The following is a 14,537-nucleotide window of genomic DNA, read 5'->3' as shown; positions in this document are numbered from 1 at the left end:
TATTTCTCCATCTGTTTTCATAGGTTTCTGCCAAGAGGAAGAACATGAAAAATAGTCTAGGCTCAGTACTACCATTTTTTGAAAATTTTTGGAAAAGCAATAACAAGTCATTGTATAATAAGGCATTGTTCCTGTTTACTGAGTAGAAGATTGCCTGGCAGACCTGCCTGAAATTAGGGGTGGAAGGACTGAGGGAGATGATGAAGGAAAATAATTCTGTCTAAAGAAGATCTGTCTTCATTGTATAGGCCCCGCTGACCTGATTAATCAGTTTCTTTTTACTGAAAAATTCACTCATTCATTTACTCATTCACTCATGAGTTAAAAATTCACTCATTTACTGTTTGCTTTTTTGGAGCACCTTCTGTGTACAAAGAACTTTTAGCTAAACAATGCATTTCTTTTCTTTTAAAAACAACAAATCTTGCTAAGCCATCTCTTTATTCAACACAGAAAAAAAATCCATGCTTTCTTTGTTGCAGTGGTACAGACTTGTTTTCAGTATTTTGAGTCCGACCTCTGAATAAGATATTTTTTTTTCTTTTCTAACAGATCACTGTCAACATGTAGCTTGTTTTGGCTATTATATACTATTTTCCTGGAGAATTACTCATTCACTATTTCCAGGTTGGTAAAGATCAATTTAGGAGACTAATAAAAAGTCACCAAAATGATCTGAAAGGGGGGAAAAAAAAAGCAACTCTAAGGGGAGAGTAATTCTTGTTTCAATAGAGTGTTAGAATCATTAAACTTATCTTCAGTGATTCTCTTACCCTGTTCTGATTCTCCTTGGGTTAGTAAAGTGCCATGATTTGAGACTGGACATTTTTCAGCTGGTAATGTGACACCATTTTAATATTACAAATCCTGCTTTCTCTTTTTGTGTGTGTGATGTTTATGCTTGATTTCTTGTTTCTTTTTTTTTAATGTTTATTTATTTTGAGAGACAAAGTGAGAGCACAAGTGGGGGAGGGGCAGAGAGAGAGAGAGGGAAAGAGAGAATCCCAAGCAGGCTTTGCACTGTCAGCACAGAGCTTGACGAGAGCCTTGATCTCACGAACTGCAGATCAAGACCTGAGCTGAAATCAAGAGTCAGATGCTCAACAGACTGAGACACCCAGGCGCCCCTTGATTTGTTTTTTCTAAACTATTTCTTAATGTCAAGTATAAATTGGACGCACATTACTGAAAGTGTAGCAGTGACACCCACAAGAATCTGACAGGGATGTTTTTATTCTGTGAACTATAAAGATTATGTTATATTTGTGGAAAGGGTAAGTCTTATGAAACATGAAAATGAGTCTTGAACAATCTGAGACATGGAGTTTTGTGCCTTTCTTGGTTTCTGATGTCTCTTACTGGCTTCACTCAGTACAAGCCTGGCTGTCTTATTTGTATTTTTGTTTCCACATGTAAGGTAATTTGTAAATACCAGTTAAAGGAGTATCTTTTTTTTCATATGGAAAAGAATGTTCTCTTTTTATGATAATTTACGGAAGGATAGTAGATTAAGTCCCAAGTGCTTCTGCTTTTTAGAATGGTAGAATGAGAGTTGACAATGTTTATATTCTCCCCTTTAAGGAAAGTAATATTTCCATTCTAAGAGTTGCCCCATGAATACTTTTTCATGGACCCTCCCTCCCTGGGATATTTTCTGTATTTTCTTAGTTTGAAGAAAGTATCTTTAACAGTTTCTTTGATTAAAGTGGGAAATATTCTAGACAGACTTCAAAATGCTGTGTAAATTTTCAACTGAGCATCCAGCTCATGTGTTTTCTCTTCTTGTGATGCAATCCAAAACTTAACTGTACTAGATAGCACACTCAGATCGGGTGACAGGTCTTCTGGACTTTCTACATCTTGTCTGATTTAGCCTACATTGAAGTCCACCTTCTCCTTTTGTAAACCCTTATCTGCTTTGAAAGAAGTCCTTCACTGGCTCTTTTTTTCTAGTTCTTTCTTGTTTATATGTTTTGATTTTCTTATTGCTGTGTAGACTCTGTGGGAGTAGGAACCATGTGTTAATACTCCTGATAAATTTGTGATTCTGGGAACAGAGTAGATATTCAGGACATTATCTTTATTGATTGGGAGTTACATCCCAAGAATGAGCCAGTCCAGGACCCCTGTATGAGCAGTGGTATTGGGTTTCTTACACCTTTGGCTTCAGTCTTAGCTTGGCTGCTACAACAAAAATACTATAAACTGAAAAGAAGAATATTATAGTCTGGGTGGCTTATAAAGAACAGAAATTTATTTCTCACAGTTCTGGAAGCTGGGAAGTCCAAGATCAAAGTGCTGGCACATTTGGTGTCTGGTGGGGACCTGCTTCCTGGGCAGCCATCTTTTCACTTTGTCCTCACATGGTGGATGGGGCAGGATCTCTCTGAAGTTTCTTTTACAAAGGCACTAATCCCATTCATGATCTAGTTATCTCCCAAAGGCCCCCATCTTCAATATCATTATATTCGAGGTTAAGTTTCAACATATGAATTTTAGGGGACACAAACATTCAGTCTACAGCAGCTTCCTTTCTGGGAAGGCCCAGAGCCTGTATGCAGAAGGTTAAAATTGCATAAATGAATGCGATAATGAATGAATGAATGAATGGATGTGATTAGCCTTTGCTTATTTTTTGGATTAGGTGAGACAGTCTCTTAATGAAAGCTAAAAGCCATAGAAATGGCATATATCTTGTTTGAAATGGAGTCGACCTTGCGGATGAACATGTCCAGTGTGGTGGGAGACAGGTGTATGGGGCACTGGAAACTAGGGGAAAAAGCGAGATGGTAACGGGTTTCTGCTTACAAGGACCAGATAACCTGTTTGGACCCACGTGGTGTGGGAGAGAGAAGCTCTGATTGAGAATCCTGGCTTGCTAAGCTCCTACCTGAAACTTGACCATGTTTTTAAAAATTAGGTTTTAAGAGTCTGACCCGTTTGGGTGAAAACAAACCTTTGTAAACATTGTTGGAGAAAGTGACTGGGGATGGAAACGAAGCAAAGGAACCTGAGGCTGCTTACCCAACAGTTTCAGCCAGAGGCAGTGCTGCTTTGTTTCTAAGGGAGAACAGCTCCCTCTGAAATGTGGTGTCAAGAGGTGCTTCTGTGGGAGCTTTCAGAGCATGTGCCTTGTCACATGAGTGTGTTGCCTACTTGGAACACATTTTTCTGCAAGGTGGCCTTGCCATCAAAATCTGTCAACATTAAAGGCTTTTCTTGACTCCAAAAGTGGGTTGGTGAGTGTCAGAGGTACCCGTACACCATTATTGTTTGAGGCAGGTGTCTGTTTAAAGGTTCCCCAATATTCCTTTATTTGTGCAGCATTTTGGTTGTCATCTTGTCACCACTGATTTCAGTAGGGATGGAATTTTCTGTAAAGTTCAGTGCGTTTTGCTTGTGAAAAATACATTTAAGAGAATATAACTGAGGTACTCTGACCTAGACATCAAGGAACAGGAACTCTGGTTTTCACTTGGCCCAGCAGAGATTTGTTATGGGCTGTGTTAGCAGAACTTGAATTGGTTGGAAATAAACTTTCTTTTCCCTCTGTTTTTGGTGGAAGGAAGCACCTGGAAGTAGTACTCAGAAGCTTTCTTGACTTGGAAAAGAATCTGATGGCCTCAGAAGTTCCCAAGAGCTAATAGCTATTTGATCTATTCATAAAATTATGCTAAGAGATTTGGGAGGAAGATAATATAGGGAACTACATAAACATAATGCCTCAACATAAATTCAAGTCCTTAACCTTGTGAAAGGACACATTTTTATTTCTTACATCTGTATATTAATCTTTTAATAAATTAATATCTGTGTATTACTCCTTGGCTTTTTTTCTTACTTGGAGGAAAAAAAAATCTTTCCTCCTTTCCAAGGATAGTTCCTTTCTTTTTGTCAATGATCTCATTTATTTGGACTACTTTCAGGCTAGTAAAATAAATTTCTCTCCCCTTTTATATTTGCATATTTAATCCCTCTTTCATTAGTGGCTCCTTTGCCGTTTATTTTCAATAAATTAAGATTTTCTCATCATGTGGAATCCCCTCCTTTTAACCTTGCTTTCATTTTGGTCTACTGTTCAATTTTTACTTTGGCTATCAATGGTATTTTATGAGTTAGGCACTGTGTTAGGTACTGGGCGTGCACAAATGAATTAACACAGTGTCTGTTTTCAAGGAGCTGATGGTCTAGCAGAAGGTGCAGACAAGCAGCCAACATGGTAGATTATGATAAATACAAAGCCACATTATGTACCGGAGACTGGAAGGACACAGAGTGTGAAGACATGTATTCTATCTCAACAACCAGGAGTCTCTCAGAGCAGGTGCTGTTTTAGTGGACTTATGAAGGACAAATAGAGAAGGCAGAAAGACCTGAATGAACAGGGAGAAACATAGAAACATGAGAAAATAAATACTTGGTTTGGCTAAAGAGTGGCAACCTTGGAAAGCATGCTCATAGATGGCGATTCTATTAAGATAGAAAATAAGGAGGTAGGATAGGTTGACAAAAGATTTGACTTCAGTTTTGGCTGTGTTGAGTTTGGAGAGGTATTTAACTAGTGGGAGGTAGGGCACTGTTTGTGAATGGCTCTGTACACCATACACAGGAGTATTGGTTTCCTATTGCTTTTGTAACAAATTACCACAGACTTAGGGGCTTAAAACAATGCCCAAGATGGGTTTTATGGGGCTAAAATTTAAGCATTGGCAGAATTGTGTTCCTTCTGGAGGCTCTGGGGGAAAAAATCTATTCCTTGACTCTTTCAGCTTCTAGAGGCTGCTTGCATTCCTTGGCTTGTGGCTGTATTACTAGTTCTGGGGATTATGCCATGGCCATCTTTGGAAGGTCACTATTTTGCTTCCTACATAAGGTGTTTGAACTCATCCTGGAAGCAAGGAGAAGCTATTGCCACATGTGTAGCCAAAGGATATGGTGGTGCTTTAGAGATTTATGCTTTAGAAAAGTCACTTTATTTGAAATGTAGATATTTGAAAAAACTAGGATATTGCAATTGCCCGGGTGAGAATTATGGGATCCTGAAACATAACAGTGGCAATGTGGTTGTAAGGCGAGAAGGCTGACTTAGCTAGAAAATGGATGTGAGGGCTGATTGGGATGTTTAGAATAAGTCATTCTGGATGACTTTCAAGCTTCACACTCAGGGAGCCTAGACAGATGATATTTCTATTAGCCAAGCTAGACAGGAGGTGCCAGCAGAGTTCGGGTGACAGAAGATTTGACTTCAGTTGTGGTTGTGTTGACTTTGAGCTTAGAGGCATGGCACCCAGCTAAAGGAGATGTGGAGCCCAGAAGAGAGGACTGTTTTGGGGATCATCAGACAGCTGCATGGAAGATGGCCCAAGGGTAGTGTATAAAATGAGAAGACTTGAGACTACTTCTGTGAATAATTTCAAAGTCTGTATTGATGACTGGTCTTACAGAGCCCTTGATACACCTTTACAGGTGCTACAGGACATAAACTCATGTATGTCCTGTATTTTGTTCAAACTCATGAAAAATAATGGAGTTTCCTTGAGAATGGGGTTAGACCTTTGCTTATCTTTGAATCTCTTCTTGTATCCTCCCATTGATTGAATAAATACCATATACACCCAGACACAAATCTAATTTGGAATTGTATTGTATCTCTTTGTGTTAAAATAGAAATCCCAGGGGCGCCTGGGTGGCTCAGTCAGTTAAGCGTCTGACTTCAGCTTAGGTCATGATGTCACAGTTTCTGAGCTCAAGCCACACGTCAGGCTCTGTGCTGAAAGTTCAGAGCCTGGAGCCTGCTTTGGATTCTGTGTCTCCCTCTCTCTGCCCCTCCACTGCTTGTGCTTTGTCTCTCTTTCTCTCTCAAAAATAAATAAACTTTAAAAAAAAGTTTAAAATAGAAATCCCAAATCATTAGAATAAATTTTTTGTCTTTGCTTTGTTGACACCTGATACTGCTTACAAGGAGAAATATTTGACATTTCTCCCACTTGAGAATTATCTTTCAAAATCACAATAATTATCTGTGTTATGAATTAGGTTACATATAGGTATTTCCCCGGGAAGTATTTGAAATGTGTGCATTGTTGGTACTGAGCACTTAAGAAAAAAGTTTCTTTTTTTTACCTTAAGTTAGCACATAGGGTTTTTAATTTTTTTTTAAATATTTATTTTTTAGAGAGAGAGAGAGAGACAGAGTGAGAGTGGAGGAGGAACAGAGAGAGGGAGACACAGAATCTGAAACAGGCTATAGGCTCTGAGCTGTCAGCACAGAGCCCAATGTGTGGCTCAAACTCACAAACTGTGAGATCATGACCTGATCCAAAGTCAAATGCTTAACTGACTGAGCCACCCAGGTGCCCCATAGCACATAGGGTTTTTATCACAAGGTTTTATGCCCATTCCATACAACTTCATGATCCTGTTAGTGTCAGAAAGATGCTATGAGAGATAAATGGTAAGTTCTTCAAGAATTACCCACCCTCCCTGAGCTTATTGTCTCAGTTAATAACATCACTCTCTATGCCTTTTATTTGACCTTGGGGCTTCAGGGTCATCTTTGGCCTCACTTTCCTTCCCTTTGTTCATCTGGCCACCAAGATTTGTTAGTTCTCCTTCTGAAATGACTCATCAGTACCTCTTATTTCTTCTGAACTCCTGAAATAACCCTTTTAATAAGTCTGCCTGTGTCTACCCTATCTCCAGCTATAGTTTATTTTGAACACTATCACTAAATAAATTCTTGGAAACACACAACTGATCATATCCTGTACAAACCACCATTAGCTCTCCACTGCCCATTAAAAAAAGCCCCAAACTACTGACCTCCAAGGCCGGGGTCTGCTCTCATCCAGACATTTCCCACTGGGGACCTCCTACTCTATGCTTGATGATTTTTTTCCTTATGTTCTGATTGGAAAGGACTTTCTTCGTCTGCCTTCCTGGCCTCTGCATTGGCTTGGAGAACACTGGCTAATTTTCCAAGGTCCAGCTAAAAGGGCATTTCCTTTGTGTGCCTTTTATTCTCATTACTGGTACTACAAGTGTTCTCACCATACTAACTTTCTCTCCTTGAATTCTTCAGGTGACTCTCTCCCCGCTCCTTGCCCTCCTCACCGCTCTCACCTCTGTATCCTTAGCACATAACTGGTATTTAATAATGATTGAGTGGTTTGGTGGAAAATCTAGTTAGAGCCTAGTTTCAGTCTCTTCTCTGATTAACTATGGGTCTCTAGGCCTCTTTTCTTTGCCTATAAAAAGAGGAGAAATTCAAGTGTGGATATATCAGATCAAGTCATATATCCTGAGACCTCTGCTACGAGTGTTCTTAATATACATCATGAGGTTTTAAGATGAAGAATGTGAATCTGACTTGAGTTTCAGATGCAGTCATTCTTGTTATTTCCTTCCAGGCATGGTTGGTAAAATAAATCCACAGGAGTCTTTAATTTGGCCTTCTACAGTTTTCTGGGTTTCTCAAGAGATTTGCTTATGTTTTTTAGGTATCAAATATACTGTTAATCAGGGTTAAAAAGCAGGTGGGGCTGCAAATAATCCTGTTAGTCAAAACTGGCTTAAGCTTAAAAACATGAAAGCTAGCCTGTTCTAGAAATTAAGAGGCCCTGGTTATACATTTTTTTTTTAACCTTTGTTTCTCAAATCCACACCCCTCCCCACCCCAGCTTGTAAAGGCTGAACTCTCATTTGGATTGTGAGGATGTACTCAGAGAACTACAGAACAATCTTGCTTCTATCTTTCCCAAATTTAAGGAAACCCATGCTTATGTTTTATGAAAAGGCCAGGAATGGACACTACCTCATGGAGAGGTACAGTCAGAGTGGTATATTATTTTGCTAGGATTGTCATAGCTAAGTATCACAAACTGGGGTGTCTTAAGCAACACACATTTATTGTCTCATGGTTCTGGAGGCTAGGAGTCTGGGATCAAGGCGTCAAGATCAAGGTTCTTTCTGAGGGATGTGAGGGGGAATCTGGCCCAATGCCTCTCTTCTAGATTCTGGTGGTTTTCTGGCACTCTTTGGAGTTCCTTGGCTTGTAGATGCATCATCTCAATCTGTGCCTTCATCTTCACATCCTTTTCCTCTTATGTGTGTCTGTCTTTGTGTCATAATTTCCCCTTTTTAGGAGGACACTGGTCGTATCGGATTAAGGTCCTCCATAATGTCCTCATTGCAAAATGATTACCTCTGGAAAGACCCTATTTCCAAATATGGTCACGATCTGATGTAGTGGTGGTGAGGTCTTCAAACATATTGTTTTTGGGGGATTCAGTTCAGCCCACAAAAAGGGGTATGTTCTAGAGTGCATGCTGGCTGCTGCCTTTGAGTAAGGGTTTGTAGGCTCCTGGTTGAGCTTATGTCAGGGCTAAGCCCTTTGGTGCTGGATCATGGGGATGGCTGGGAAGCCCTTTAGTGAGGTGGCTAGAGGGGGGCTGGGAACATGTGTGAGGTAGAGTCTATTTACCAATTGGTGGGAAAGTATTTTAGTATTTTAATATCTTTTCCACCCAGTTATCACCCCTGCATAGAGACTGACTCACTCTGCAGTGTGTTTTAGATGTTCTGGGAGGGCCGTTGTCCCTTAAAATTTCTATCTGTTGGTTGATACCTGAATTTATAGTTCTAGTAACTCATGCTAACTTAAAATATTTGAGCACTGATTAAATGTGAACTCCTCTGTGGTTGTTCTAACTTGAAGCTTCAATTCTCAAGTCTCTGCTCATCTGAGCCCCCAGTGCTTGTTGTCATTCCTAGGTTTGCGATTATGTTGTAAAAGTCAAAATGGCCATTAGCCTGCCTGAGTACTGTTTAGTGTTCTTTAAATTATAGAAGTTGTTACTTACCAAGTGTTCATTTTGCACCAGGCACTATTCTTCCTCATGACAACTCTATGAGGAAGATGTTTTATCATCTCCTAAAAGATGAGACAACAGAGCTCCAGCAACTTGTCCAAAGACACAACTCACAAAACTAGTAAGACCTCCAGAGTCTGTGCTGCTAACCAGGGAACCAGTGTGCCTCTATGGAAATAACTTCTCTATTAAATAATAAATAAAAGACTATTTTCATTGTTCTTGAGTTGGCTTTGTGATGTGTTTTAAAATAATTTTAGCATAATCTATTTTATATTCATTTGGTGGTAATGAGCAGCATAACAAAATATATAAAAATAAAATGTATAGAAAGAAAAAACTTTTCTTTTTCTCAAGCAGGGGTCATAGTGCTTGGCTCCAGATATGGCTATGTTAGGGGCAGATGGTGTGTCATCTGAGGGATCTGCCTGGCCTCAGCTTTTGATGATGCCTGACAACTTAATCTTGGAAATTCATTGTATTCATGGAAGCTCTCAGGTCAAAAGTTATTGATTGATTTATCTATCTTGGAATATTCAAATTTGAGTGCCTTCTCTGTGTTGTGCACATTTTTATTGAATCTGAGATGTCTTTTTCAGGATAACTAGTATGATAAGGTGTTCAAGGACAGAGGCCATGTTTCATTGGTGGTATAGAACTTGGCTGATAGTGGGCCAAGGACTCCAGGAATATGATCAACTAATTAATTAATCAGTTAGTTGATGCTACAAATATTCATCGAGTACCTCCTTTGGGCCAGACGGTGCACTATGTGCTGGGATAGAGTCAATCACTACTATGGATAAAAAGACAAGCTCAAAGAATCAGGTGGGGCTCTGAAAATAAAACCATTACCTTGGGAGTTTTGCCTCAGGTTAGTTTGGTCTTATTGAATACAATATTTACCATCAGTGGATAAAGTTCAAGACAAGACTTTTCCAGAGAGAGACTTTTCTATAACCTGTTATCCTCTGCAGCAAAAGCCAAAGAGGGAAGGAAAGGTGAGAACTCTCACCAATGTTGGCAGGTCTGGAAAAGAAAATTCATCAGTGATTAGGCTGAATCTTTGCCTAAAATAAGGTTTGAATTTTCTGTGTTCTCATTCATTGTTTCCTCTTAACACCGTGTGACGTAGTAAGCTCCAGTGAATGTTATCTGATTTACAGTTGGGTTAAAGATCACTTCTGGACATAGGAAAACTACCATAACACTGGTCTTTGGAAGGGAGACTGGGTGATGGAGAGGAGACCTAATTTTTTATTCTACCTCTTTTTGTATTTTGTGCCATTTGTGGTAATTAAAAAATTAACGTTAACAACGTACAATTCTATATAAATTCACCGTTCCCTAGGTTTCCCAGTGTTTCCTCTTCATGGAATTGGGGTCCCACCCATCCTCACTTGCTTCCTTTTGGAGGGATTCTTAAAAAAGCAGGCGACAAATTTGACTTTTTTTTTGAAACATCGCAAGTCGATTTGCCAGGTGAGAGAACTGTAGCCCCGACACACAAGTATAAACCTGATGAAGAGGCAGGAGTGTCCCTCCACTGCCTTAGGGCCCCAAGCCCTCCAGTATGGCTCCCCAGCATGACACAGCCACCGTCTCTGCCAGGATCTGTGGTGGTGAGCGCATTCCAATGTCCCAACATTGCTCCACCGTCCCTTCTTCTGGTGACTCACCCAAGAGATATACACACAAACACACAAATGCACACTAACAAATGCACACATACACAGAAATATACACATGTGGCAAATTTATACACAATACATGTATACAAAACACACCGACATGGGCACCTGGGTGGCTGAGTCGGTTAAGCCTCTGGCTCTTGATTTCAGCTCAGGTCAAGATCTCATGGTTTGTGAGTTTGAGCCGCATGTCAGGTTCTGCACTGACAGTACAGAACCTGCTTGGGATTTTCTCTCTCTCTCTCTCTCTCTCTGCCCCTTCCCTGCTTGCTCTCTTTCTCATAAACAAACAAACAAACAAACATTTAAAAACAAAACACACAGACACACACACACAGACAGAAATATCACTTCTGTATGGGCAGGTAATAATTGCTTTTCCTTTTCAAGGATTCCTGAGTTTTGATTATGGGACTTGAAGATCTATAATAATCAGAGAAGTTAAAAAACACAAATTAATGGGAAAGGCATATATTTTAACGCTCACAGAATGGGTGGAGTAGAGATAGGGCCACAGTGAGTAACAATTTACTGAGCTGAGGCTCTCAGACAAGACTCTTCCAGAAGACTGACTGACTTTCTGAATTTCAGTGTGGGAAAATGCAACAGTAATCAACTTTGATTCTTTCCTGCTAATACCTTTATGAATTAGCTGCTTGAAGTTTCTTTCCCAGTTTTATCTTTTAAAAATTTTCTGCTAAGAGAGCCGTGGAGGCACACTCTGGTTAAACACAACCAGAAGCAGAGTAGATGTCAGAACCTGGATGATGAATTTGGCTTCTTCTGCACTGCTGAGTTGATGAATGGGAACTGCTGATAAATCCATACAAATGAGAACTTTCTGTAAGGTGGGGGGCAGTGATGAAAGACAGTTGTTTTTGTTTTTGTTTTGCCTCATAGTTCCAAATTGTCCTTTTTTTGCTACACTATTGGTGTGTTCTTAGCTCTTCCTGTGCTGCTAATGGTTGATTTCTTTCTGATTGTGCTGGTTTCTAGAAGGATGTTCCAGAAGGGAATTTGGGGGTTAAATAATTGTAACTCAGAGCTAGCCTAGATATTTTCGGCTCACTTAGTGCTTTTCCTTATATGATGTTTAAAAAATATTCCTTCAAACATACATTTTTAATGAGTAGGTGCCCATGCCGATTTAAAGAAAACCCTTTATATGCTGTGCTAACTGTAGAATAGTTATTATTCTGTCTAGCAGTTAATTCTGTCAAATGTTCACTAATGGAAATTTTATATTATTGGTTTTTACTTTTACCAGGAATCTCTAGTTTTCTTTATGAATATTTGAATATTTGAAATGTAATTGTAGTGATTGCTTTATTTCTCTTCCTTGAGAGAGTTGTTTTGTCTCCCTTGATTGTCCTATTTCTATGGTATTTTATAGTGCTAAGCTGCCTCTTAGGCTATCTTATTACCAACCCTTAGGCGCATTAATAATTCATGCTCCAGTTGTGTGAATTGGTAGCTTTAATTAGCTATTACTATTTTCCAGGAAAGACAGTTTCATTTATGAGTGTTATTTCATGGAACAAACTCTTTAAGAAATGCATGCACTTGAAAATGAAATACTTTATTTGAACTGTGTTTTAGGCTCCAAATTTATTCTTCACTGCATTTCCATTTTATTTTAGGTTTGAAAGCTTATTTATAATATATTATATTTGTATATTAGCATATCCTATGCTTTCAGTGCTTACAATATTTTGGAATGCATCTGCATTGCCTTTCGCCAACATCCCATTCCCATTACCATGTCAGCCCTCGAGTGGTTAGCTTTATATTCTCTTATGGACTGTAAATTTGTGAGTCATATAAAGAGCTGTTTATGTTCTTGTCTAATATTTCTTAAGCTTTTGTACTTAGTCTAAACACAATTAAGTAGCTTTTAAAGACTTGAAATGATTACTTTCAGCCATCATATTTGAATTAGTCGACTCCAAGGGTATTGGATTTTCAGTCAAGCAAAACCTGGCCTCGAGACTGGGATAGCACACATGTCTCTATGGAAGCAGTTAGGGTTGCTTTGAGAGGCCTCTGCATATGTTGATCTTCTGATCAGAGGGCATGACTGCCCAATTATCCTAAAAGCTGTCATAAAAAAAGTTTGAAAATTAAATTACTCTGAATTCAATTTGAATGCTTCAGAATTCACAGGAAATGGGAAGAGCAAAGATGTTGCAAAATATAATACCACAATTTGCCAAATCTTTGGGCATACAGCCATTGGGCCTGACCAATATTCTTCTGAGCCAGTCATGTTATTTTATTATTTATTTAAAATTTATTTATTTATTTAATTTGAGAGAGAGAGAGAGAGAGACAGAGAGGCTGAGAGAGGGAGACAGAGAACCCCAAGCAGGCTCCTCACTGTCAGCATGGAGCCCAATGTGGGGCTCAAACCCATGAACTATGAAATCATGACCTGAGCTGAAATCAAGAGCCAGATGCTTAACCAACTGAGTCACCCAGGTGCTCCTGAGACAGTCATTTTAAAGGAATAGTGAGATGATTTCATGTGGCAAAAGTCCTGCAATTAAGGGTAGCATAAAAGAAAACCTTTAGAAATGGAGAAATTTAGAAAACTATTTGAGTTTAATTTACTTGGGTGAATTAACTTTTTATTTCATCTGAATAAGCATCTCTAGATAAAGTTGAGAAGACCCAAGAACCATTCAATGGATATATTTTTATTTATTTCTACAATGACAGTATATAAATCAATCTGGGAAAATGCTCCAACTAAGACACATTCTTAGACATTTAGAGGTTTACATATATTTACTTCTTGCACATTATTATGTTCAGGCTGAAGACATCTTGGGAATATTGTCTGCTGTAAATAGCCTTCAAGTCTTCTGGGAACAAAATTTGGTGTTTGGTCACTTGCTAATTGCCATTTGAATTATAATTTCACAAATTATAAACAGAGGATTAGGTCTCAGGGTATAAAATCCATTTTTTTTCCTCATGAAAAAATTAATTTATTTCTGTGAAAAAGGTGTCATTACCTTTCACACTGATTTTAGCTTCTTGGGATAAACGAAACTGGAAGGAGGTCTGTTTCCTCATTATGCTATAATACCCCCTGTTCAAAAACCGTGGCCATATTACATTTTACATTCCTTTTGCCGCTTTGCCTTGTTAAGGTTTCTGTGAAATGATTTCAAGAGCTGATTGCATTTCAGAGCATGGTTTAAATGGAAATATGGATCCTTAAGGGAATTTGTGTTATCTTGGAGGTACTTTAGAAGAAGGGAGAGGAAACAAAGAGCCAAGTGAGGAGGAAGCAGGTAAAAGGACACTTTCACACTTAGGTGTGCTTAGAGAAAGCCATATTAATTGATAGAGGTTTATTTTATGGGGACTCTAAATGACAACTGTCAACCTGCAATTTTGCATTTTCACTTACTATTTTAGTCATAATTCATTTTGATTACAAGTGACAGGAAACCCAGCCCAAAGTGGTTTGCATTTGTTTAAAAGAGGGAGTTTATTGGCACAGATGAGCGAGATGTGATATAGCTTCAAGGGTGCTTTGATTCATGGCACAAACCACATTACTTAAAAACTGAGCTTCTAGTATCCATTTCTTGGATCTGCTTCTCTAGCATTGGCTTTATTTTGAGACCTCACATAGTTATGAGGTGCCCATCAGCAACTCAGAGATTTATATCTAGGGTGAAAAAGCAAGGGTCTTTGGCCCATGGTTCCCAGGAAATGTCCAGAACGTCACCAAGACTAAGCTGGATTAGGTTACCTGCCTCGCCTACACCAATCATTGTGCCCGGGGAAGGTCTTACTCTGACTAAAGGAGCATCACCCTGCAGTCCCTGAACTGTATGCACCAGAGCCGCAGAGGAGGCCCACCCAGGTCACAGTATTCAAGAGTGGAAAGGGAAAATCCCCCCTCAAAAATTGAGGCAGTGGCCAGAAGTAGGGAAGGAGTTTGAGGAGGCCAAGGGCAAAT

General features: G+C 39.1%; 1 non-coding gene across 1 annotated transcript; it reads right to left on the bottom strand.

The window, feature by feature from the left end:
* Positions 1 to 3,977: 3,977 nt before the first annotated feature.
* LOC125169265 (small nucleolar RNA SNORD42) lies at positions 3,978 to 4,039 on the bottom strand. Its single transcript, XR_007153580.1, has one exon. It is a non-coding gene; the product is annotated as a small nucleolar RNA SNORD42 (small nucleolar RNA).
* Positions 4,040 to 14,537: the final 10,498 nt, after the last annotated feature.

This window comes from Prionailurus viverrinus, chromosome B3 (genome assembly GCF_022837055.1).
Source record: "Prionailurus viverrinus isolate Anna chromosome B3, UM_Priviv_1.0, whole genome shotgun sequence".
Lineage (NCBI taxonomy): Eukaryota > Metazoa > Chordata > Mammalia > Carnivora > Felidae > Prionailurus > Prionailurus viverrinus.
This window is presented reverse-complemented; position numbering and strand designations above follow the sequence as displayed.